This window comes from Chinchilla lanigera, unplaced genomic scaffold, assembly GCF_000276665.1.
Source record: "Chinchilla lanigera isolate Chin_1 unplaced genomic scaffold, ChiLan1.0 scaffold00008, whole genome shotgun sequence".
Lineage (NCBI taxonomy): Eukaryota > Metazoa > Chordata > Mammalia > Rodentia > Chinchillidae > Chinchilla > Chinchilla lanigera.
Genome location: NW_004955409.1, coordinates 13982947 through 13993556, shown reverse-complemented (window position 1 = coordinate 13993556; position 10610 = coordinate 13982947). Strand labels below are relative to the sequence as shown.

Here is a 10610-nt window from a genome sequence, read left to right as displayed (position 1 = left end):
TTCAGAAATAAATCTCCAGATTCATCTGTATCTAATTGTTTTTGACAAGCACACCAAGACAAAGCAGTGGAGAAACGGTGCTAGGGTAACTGCACATCCACATACACGAGAATTAAATTGAGCCTTTACTTATCCCCTCACAAATACAAGAGAAAACGTACTTTAAAAAAATTGAAATCTGCAAGCTAAAACTCTAAAACTCTTAGAAGAAAATAAAAAGATAAATTTTCATGAGATATTAGGAAAAAGTTTTTGCTTGTAAAATCAAAGACAAGGGAAAATGGCGGACCTAAAGGCGGGAGAAGAGAAGCCTGAGAAGTTGAAGCTAGCTGGAGCCGCCAGAGGACCTGAAGAAGAAGCAGAAAAACCTGTCAAAACTAAGACTGTTGCTTCCAGTGATGGAGGGGAAAGTTCCAGTCGCAGTGCTGAGAAGTGATCAGCTGAAGAAGAAGCTGCAGGGGCTGGAGATTTAGCTCAGTGGCACAGCAACTGCCTAGCAAGCGCAAGGTCATGAGTTCGATTCCCGATACCAGAAAAAAAAAATACAAAAAGAAGCTGCAGACCTCCTAACAAAGCCTACAAAGATCTCTAAGTTTGGATTTGCCATAGGTAGTCAAACAAAGAAAGCACCAGCTATATCCGTCAAACTTGGATCAAGTAAGCCTAAAGAAACTGTTCCAACTCTTGCTCCAACAACCCTTTCAGTAGCAGCAGCTTTTAATGAAGGTGAAGATAGTGAATCAGAGGAAATGCCTCCAGCAGCAAAGATGAGGATGAAGAATACTGGCAGGGACACACCAACATCAATGGGATCAAACTCTTTCAATAAAGGAAAGCATGGGTTTGCTGATAACCGGAAGCTGTGGGAACATAATATAAAATCCCATCTTGGAAACGTCCATGACCAAGACAATTAAATGATGTGTTTTGAATTAGAGTGTGAGGTGGGTGTAAAGTTAAAAGGAAGAGTTTCGTTTTTTAAAGAACGGTATAAGACTATCTTTTGAGCCACTTTTGCTTTTTCTTTTTCATTTTTCTTTTTAAGACTGAGTGGTACACTATAAGTGAGAGTTTGAAATTAGAGGTAATTTATGTTTTATATACAGATTTCAAGACATTTGATAACCTTGTAGTTTCATGTGATTAATTTCCAAAGGTCACAGATAATAAAGATATCAGAAATGGTACCTTTTTAAGAATTACATACTTTTTTAGATACAAGTATTAGCACATTAAGAGGGAAGCAAAAAGATACTGTCTATTTGAAACTGCAGGCAGTTACTCCTAAGTTAATTCCCTCCTCACCTAAACTGGCTGGCTCCCAGGAACAACCTTACAGAGAGAAAAGGGGCGTATCGTATTGAAAAGAAAACACTGCTGGACTATTGACTGAAAGTAAATTTAAATAAAGTTAAAATAGCGTTTTTTCCTTATGGGCATTTGTTTTGTTTCAAGTCATCATATTTTAAGTATTGCATTGCTATCAGTGGATGCAGATACTTAGGTTTTTTACAAAATAATAATTTTCTGAAAAATTTTTATGTGAAATGTTGAGCATTTGAAATAGCCCATTTCACCATAATGGTCTTGTCTACTTCATTAGTCTTCAAAGAAGAGCCATTTGCTACCAAAGTAAGTCAGTATTTTGAATGTGCTTCTCTTGGTTTTTGCTTATTAGCTAGTTCCTGTAACCATTTCCACCAGAACTTGAGGCAAATAATAAGGAAGCTGTTTCTTTTAAAATACAGACCACCGCCAAAAATTTAAATGTACATACTGCTTATGTATTTGGCTGGTTTTTATTTTTTAAAAGATATAAACACCAAAAAAAAATTAGCATTGTACAAAGATGGAAAACAATAAGACGCATTTTCTGTAACTTTGCCTATGTGTTATGTTACTAAGTTGTTAAATATAATTTGAATTGAAGTCTTTACAGAATTTTTCATTGTAACAGTTAATGTGGTTTATTTTAAGTATATGCATATTGACCAGTGGCCTCTCAAAAGCATATTGTAGGTACTGAAAATAAAAGGAAAGAAAATGCATCTTCAAACACAGTTTACGGAATTGCTCATCACAATACTTTTAAATCTGTACTGTAAGCTGTTTGTTTAGTCTTTTTGTACTGATATGGACTTTCTGGTGTGACAGTTAAACACATCTTTAAAAGCATAGTCACAGACAAAAGAAAAATGATAACAGTGATTTCCTTCAGAGTTCCTACAATGTTAAATTTGGAGGCAGCTTCAGACTATTTCATTGGTGGTAGTTACGTGTTGATCTTTTTTGATAGGTAGTAACTCCAGAGAAGAAACCTGTGCATATGCCTAATAAGTTGTTATTTTACATTAAAGTTTAGATTAAGGCCCAAGTAAAACAATGGAAATGTATATAGAACTATTAGTTCTTACATGATTTAATTATATCAAGATATATGAATTTAACTTTAACTTACTTTTATGTAGGCAAACATTCATTTTTGTCCATTTTACTGTTTGTTAAAGTAACATCCCTCTTCTACATACTGTTCTTGACCCAAATGAAATACTACTATAAGGTCAACATGAGGAGAGAGAAATGACTGAGATGAATGTCTTTACTAAAATAACCAATAAATTTTGTCAAACTCAAAAAAAAAATTCAAAGAGAAAATTAAATTTGTCATCTTTTATTCTTCAAATGCCTCCAACATTACAATGAAAAAATGGTCTACATATCGGCAGAAAATATTTTCAAATAATATTTGAAAAGATATTTGCATACAGGATAAAGAATTCTTAAAATATAGCAATAAGAAGATAAATAAAAATAGAGCCACCTGTTTAGTCAAATGATCTTTGACAAAGGAGCAAAGGAAATCAAATCAGAAAGGATAATATTTTCAATACATGGTGCCAGAACAGCTAGAAATCCATATGCAAAGAAAAGAATGTATATAATGCTATTATATCATTCAAAAAGATTAACTCAAAAAGAGTCTAAACATAAAACTAAAATGCAAAACTACAAAACATCTAAGCGATAATGTGAAAGAAAATCAAGGTGTCCTTGGGTTTAGAAATGAGTTTTAGATGCAGTATCAAATACATGATCCATGAGAAAAATAAATACCATGAAGTTCACAAAAATTAGGAATATTTGCTCTGCAAATGAACACTTTACAAGAATGAAAAAACAAGTCACAGACTGAGAAAAATGTTTGCAGACACAACTATCAAAGAAGTCAATTTTCAGACCTACCCAGTATATAATGCTTGCTATGTAACACTCCAAAATCTTAAAGTGATATAGATTATGAAAAGGTGAGTGACTCCAAGGTTTGGGAAGGAGCAGGCCAAGAATGAATATGAAGAACACGTATTTATCAGGCTGTACCACCATGCTGTATGATCTTATAATGATGCATCCACAGAATTATGCATTCAGCAAAATGTATAGAATGTACAGCACAAATGATTAGCTCTAGGGCCCAGGATAGAGCTCAGTGGCACAAGTGTCTGCCTGGAAAGTGCAAGGTCCTGAGTTCAATTCTTGGTACAAAAAAAAACCCAAAGGATTAGCTCTAATGTAAACTTTTGATTCTAGTTAATAACAATGTATCAAACATAATAAATCCTCTGTACAAATGCAAGATGATAATAGAGGATACTGTTGGTAAATGGTAACAACAATAGTAGGAATTCTCTTTATTAATCATGTTTTCCATCAGCCAAAAAATTGTGTAAGCATCAAATTTATTAAATAAGAGAGGTAAGCAGCTTTGTTTAAAAGACAAGAATTTGAATAGACATTTCTCCAAAGGAGATATACAAATGGTCAATATGCGTATGAGATACACTTGATGACATCATTAGGGAAATATTAATCAAAGCCATAATGAGCTGCCTCCTCAGACAAACCAGGTGGCTATAATAAAAAGTACAGAAAATAACATGTGTTGGAAAGTATCAGTAGAATTTAGACCCCTTAGTCTTTGCTGATAGGAATATAAAATGAAATAGCCATTTTGGATTAAAACAATTTATACAAGGAAGCCCCTTATGGCACAGTAATTTCATACCTCAGAATAAAATCAAGGGAAACCAACATGTATACTCACAAAAACTTGTACACAACTACTCATAGCAGCACTTTTCAGGTAGCCCAAAGCTGAAAACAATTCAATGCCTGTCAACTGATGGAAAGAGAAACCAAATGGGGAATACCCACACAAGGCAAGAGTACTCAGCCGTACAAAGAGATGAAGCATAATATATGTAAGAACATTATACTAAGTAAAAAAGTCAGATACTACAAACAACATATTACATAATTTCACCTATAAGAAATGTCCACAAAGCTATAGTAAAAGAAATCAGAAAAGGGGTGTAGTCACTCCAGATAGGGATGAATAATAATTTATTGTTCATGGCTATAAGATTTTTTTGGTGTATTAAAATGTTTAAATTTAATTGCGAGAAGGGCTGCATCATTCTGACAATATATAAACACAATTGAATTGAGCTATTACGTGGGGAAACTTCAGGATTAAAATCAGGAAGATGGTTTTCCCCAGCATGTCACCGTTAGACTAAGAGAAAGGTAAGTGAGAGGATGAAGGGTTGACTTAGGCCCTGCTAGACTGTGAATTCTCAGAGACAAGCAATGGAATACTTTCCATCATTACAAATAATAGCTGGTAAAGAAATACTAGCTAATTCCTGATTGACGTTCTGCCTGATGAATCACAACAAATCTGGAAGGAACATTGGGAATAGTTGTCAAAAGGATTTTTCAGTCAGAATATTCACCTACATTAATAACTGAAAAGTGAATGTATTTTAAATCACAGCTAGGCTGCCTCAATATGAATTGATGCATATAAAATCACATTTATGACATTAAATATAAGAACAAAGTGATAGGACTTACTTATAAATTTTATTTACTATGTTAAGATGTTAGGTGCTAATAAACTTCTCACTGTTTTACTCAATGACGTGCGTTTAAAAATTAGATTAATTCTCCAAATAAGACAATGATTTACAAAAGTCATAAAATTTGAACCAACGTAAGTGAAGTTGCATTCTTTAAAATTAAGGAAAATATGAATTTACTAAATGAGACTGTAAGTCTCTGAAATATTTTAATTTAAATGTCTATACCCCTTTCTTGTGAAAAAATTTAAAGCTTGATTACTTAATATATGCAAAAGAGGTCTATAAATATGAGAAAATTTTTTATTTGGTAATTCAAATTTCTTGTACTACTATCTGACACACAATAGACATCAAATATTGCTTTTCCATGTCTCCATTCATAGGTTTTCATCATTTCTAAGGGGCTTCCAGCTAAATTTCTCTATCCTGCTTGAATTTCTTCTTTTATCAATCACCATCTTTTTGAGATGTTTGTTCTATTTTGTTTATCACTCTCTGGTTTGGAGCAGTTTGCTAAAATAAAACCCTCCCTGAGCTTTCATCTGCTTAATGTACTCACCCACTGATATTGCCTTGAATTTTAATTTGTATCCTATGGTTTCTGCAGACAGAGATATCCATTTTGCTTGACTTTTCTGGTTAAAAAATTATTATCAAATTAGATAGCACACTCTCAGCACTTGTTTCTCTAAAACGTTGTAAGAGTTAAGTGTTTTTCTTCACTAATATGAAAATACTTTCCTCAAAATTGTGTTTCCGTTACTGAAGAAGTTAAGAAAAGAAAGAACTCTGTGGGCTGATTTAATTTCTCTTTAATTTAACTTTTTTTCTTAACCTCTTTCATATGTAATATGCTTTTGTTTTAAATTATTTTTAACAAAATAAATTTAAATTTTGTTTTTGTTTTAAATTATTTTACTAAGAAGCAACATAGTTAAAAAGAAGGAATACTACGATGAACTTAATGAACCTACATACAATTTTAATCCTTATCACCTTAATGTCAACCTTATTTCTTTTTTGGGGGAGCGGGGTTTGTTTTTTTGTTGTTGTTGTTGTTTTTTTTTTTCCCGGTACCAGGAATCGATCTCACAATCTTGCACTTGCCAGGCAGGCGCTGTGCCGCTGAGCTAAATCCCCAGCCCCTAGCTAAATTCCCAGACCCTCTTGTTTCATTTTTACCTAAACGCAAAGCCCACACCCCTTTACAGGATCGGTGTGAAGCCAGTTCCACATGCTACTTCACTTTATTCAAAAATATGCGAGTATGGAACTATCTATGCAAATGAACCATTTTTAAAGCATAGCAACAATGTCATCATACTTACAAAGGAAGCAATCTATCCTCAAAACTATTCAGTATTCAAATTGCCCCACTTAGATTATTTTTGTAATATTTTTACTTAAATCACAATACAATTTCTTCATATTTACAATTGATTGATACCACTCTGCAAGCATTTTTATTGAACAGGTTGCATTTTTAAGACTAGAAATGCATTTCTTTCAATTGGGAAAGATTTTGTCTAGGCCATACTTAAGAATATACTTGGCATTGGCCATAAGACCATAAAAAGTTGAATATCAGAGTGTGGTCTCTATAGGAAATCATTCCTACTTTCCTGGTTCATAGATGAGAGCTTGTACTAAGCATCCTGGAACTTCTTACTAATCAGTCAGTCTCTCAGACACTGTAGTTTTCCTCCTAATTGTATTCTCCCAAAGCAGAGTGTATACCTAAGGGGATAGTGAGTGACTGACTCTCTTGCCAGAGGCATTCCTGGACACTTACACATTTTCTTTTCTTTTCTTTTCTTTTCGTTTTCTTTTCTTTTCTTTTCTTTTCTTTTCTTTTCTTTTCTTTTCTTTCTTTCTTTCTTTCTTTCTTTTTCTTTCCTTCTTTCTTTCTTACTTCCTTCCTTCCTTTTTTTCTTTCTTTCTTTTAAATATGTGCTAGCATTCCATAAGAAGTGATTCTATTTAAATGATAACACTGGTTCATTTTCTTCTGTCACAGTCTTAGGAGATTTTTTTTTCTTTCTTTCTGACAAGGAAAAGAAGTACACCACAATCTAGTAGCGATAATTGGAAATAACTCTTGAAATGTCAAGGACTTTCTCTTTAAGTGGTAATCAATGGATTAAATGCCAGCAAGTACAGTTAATAACACTCATATTTGGTATTTGGACCGTGGCCAATATCATCAGTGAGAGAACTAAGGATCTCACAGCAAACTGATCTTGAATGGAAATGTTTTTTATTCATGAACATTTTGTTTACTCAGCAGCAACCTCTACTATAGAAAAGTGTGTATAGTGAGCACCGAAAAGATACTCTGCATATAGCTTGCTAATTAACAGGAAAGTATTGGAAGTTGTATGTCCTCTTATCTTTTGCCTTAACATTTCTTAACACAATTTTATCGTGCTATCATAAAGATTAAAGTTTTTAAAATTCATACCCAATGCTTTAAAAAACATGAATATTAAATAAATTAATCATTAATCCATCCAGTGAATATTTACTTATGTTAATTATATGTCAGTTACTAATCTAAGGAGTAGGTGTAAAGCACAAAACAAAACAAAACTGCTTTCATGGAATCTATCAACAGAAGAAGAAAGAATATAGAGTTCTAACTGACATTTTTTTAATGTGTTCATTTATTAAATATCCAACATGTTTCATGTCCTATGCTGACCTGTAAGGACCACAATATAAGCCAAAAGCATTCATTCCCTTCCACACTATATAAGAAGCGAGCACAACTCCGTGGTAAAAAAAAAAAAAAAAAAAAATAGACGAGAAAGCAGAGTTAGTAGCTGAGATGCCACTTGAAAACTCAGGGCAAAATTGGTGGGTGAGAATATTTATTAGAAGACAATGAAAAAGAAGGAAAAAGAGAACCTGCAAGAATATGGAGACAGAACTTTCCCATCCTATTTTGATGACAAATTCTTGAACAAATAGTTTTTTAAAAATTGAGTTAGCTTTTAGTTTACCAAAGAGTGAAGTATATGACAGCTATTAAGCACACCAACTTGAGATTTTTAAGTGTAGGAGTTAAACTGCACTTTAGAAATAGGAAAGTCAATGCAGGAAGGTATCTTGCAATAAAAAAGTCTACTAAGTCAACTCAAGTTGATGCAACATCTGAACTGAATCAAAGTTTATAAGGCTTTTGTAAAATGATACCTAATCCTAGATGAAAGTGAAATTTCTTCCTTTCATGATTTTTTTCTATTAAAAATAACAAAATGGTATTGGAATCATTAAAAAGTTTTCTTCAATAATATTTGGATTTTAGTTATACTATTTTTTCATGCCAAGTCGATATTTTTCCCACATCAAAGCTTTTGTATACACTCTTTCCTAGCCCTAGCCTGTTTTTTCCAGTCCACTGACTGTAATTTCTCCTCTGGTAAATGCTTAGGAAGTCTTACCTGGCCTCAGTCCTGAGTGCGGTCCCATCTCTATGGGACTCAATCACTTCAGCCAAAGCACCGATTAGACCTTTCCAGTTTGACTAACTTCTAAATCTTCTGCTGTACTGTCTTGTCCAAGAAGAAACAGCTCAAGCATTTGGTTTCCATTACCTCTCCAGTACTTTTACAGTACATGACACAGAATAGATCCTCAGTAAATATTGCTGGACCCATTAATTAGTGTTTCTTAGAAGTGGTGCTTTCTTCTCAAGAATATTGAACCTCAAATCTAGTGAATACATAGCCCTAAGAGATAACAGAGTTGGGGGAAGCCCCAAATAGCATCCGTGCTACTTACTATTAATAGAGGATTGTTAAAATGAAAAGGCCTGTCTGTTCAGCATTCTCTTGAAATCAGAACTCAAACATCATTATATTCAAATTGTCTAGAGATATGCCATTTCAAGTAAGACTAAATTTAACTGACAGATATTTTCAAAATCTAATTCCTGAATTTTCCTGAAATGGGATTAGATCAAGTGAACAGATTATAGTTAGTCTTTCTAAGATTTTCAAGCCTACATCTGTTTTATTGTTCTTATTGTTTTATCATGCACTGTTTAGAATTTTATTTGCAATTCTTAGCTCTCAGTTGCCTACTTTTTAACACATCCACACAACAGAAAAATAACAATCACATTACAGTGATAAATCACATTATATGATGGTAATATGTTCTCTTACCAGAACACAAACAACCTGTGTACTTTGTGTATAGACAGGTAAATCGACACAAATCCCTACAGAGCCAAATTTAAAAATCCACAGTGCCGAATAGTCCCCATTTGAAGAATGATCTAGGGTAGACAAATATGCACAATATAAAGCTATTTTAAAAACGCAACAGTAAAGAAAAGATCTAAAGATAAAAAATTGTTACCCTGCACTGGACTCATATCTGGCATCATATTCCCAGTGACACAGGTAATTGAATTTCAAAGTTTTTAGCACCAGTGAGTGGTTTAATTACTTGGCAGATTTACTACACACTCAGTTATACTTTGTGATTAGATCCGGGCTTATTTGGAAAGACTCTGAAGAGGCTGATGCTGTTATTGCAGGCATGGAACAAAGTAAATGAGCTCTGACAAAGAGCTTCACAGGAACAAAGATAAAAACACAATGTGCAAGCGTTATCTCCCCAATTGTTCTATGCACACTTGCATATATGCAGAATTTTTAAACTTTCTAGTCATAACTATCATTAGATGAAATATCAGGAGCTGAGTCACAAAGCACACCTTTTCCTAATCTTAAAGGACAAACAAAAGTGAAGATAAAAATCAAAGAGATTTAAAAAAAAAAAAAAACACTGGCCTTCTTAGGAATATTTACAATTTAAGCCAGGTCATGGCAGAGGAGATCACCAGACAAGCATCAGCTTCACACGCGCTCTTATTTCCATACTGATTTCCCCTTTCAGGAAAATATTTTCCATTCTATAACCCTTGCAGAATTTTTGCCACTATGATGCCATTGTTATTTTTTCTGGTTGTATGAATACATTGAAATGTGGACAACTGGGAGCTAAGAGTTTCAAGTAAAATCAAAATAGTGCACAGTAAAGCAATAAAATAAGAATAACAAAAACCACACAGATTTGCAAAGCTTATAACTGTAATCTGTTCATCTGATCTATTCCCATTTCAGGAAAATTCAGGAATTAGATCTTGAGAATATCTGTCAGATAATTTAGCCACACTTAAAATGGTATCTCTCTAGACAACTGGATGATATGACAGAAATGTTATTTCAATTCTGTTTTCAAGCCATTAGTCTGAGTTCTAAAATAGTACTTTAATATAAAAGGATAGGAGAACAAATGAAATGGAAAATAAATGCTGAATCTTCCCTTTAGAATACACTAAGAAATAAGAAATAAACATACTTTTACAGTATTGGTGTGAATATAAATTGGTACAGTCATTATGCAAACCAGCATGAAAATCCCTCTAAACTTTAAAAGTAGAACTAAAACATGATCTTTCAATTTACTGTTAGTTTGATAACCAAAGGAATTGGGATTGACATTTAGAAAAGATGCTCTCTCCTGTTCAATGAATCATTATTCATAATAGCAAGCATGAAAACTATGTAAGTGTTCATCACCTGATGAATGGATAAAGAATTTGAGGTACAGATGAACAATGGGATATTATTCAGCCTTAGAAAAGAAGGAAATCCTACTGCTTGCTACAATATT

General features: G+C 33.2%; 1 pseudogene; it reads left to right on the top strand.

Annotated features, from left to right (window-relative positions):
* The first annotated feature begins 280 nt into the window (after positions 1-280).
* Positions 281-917, top strand: LOC102004571 (annotated as a pseudogene).
* Positions 918-10610: the final 9693 nt, after the last annotated feature.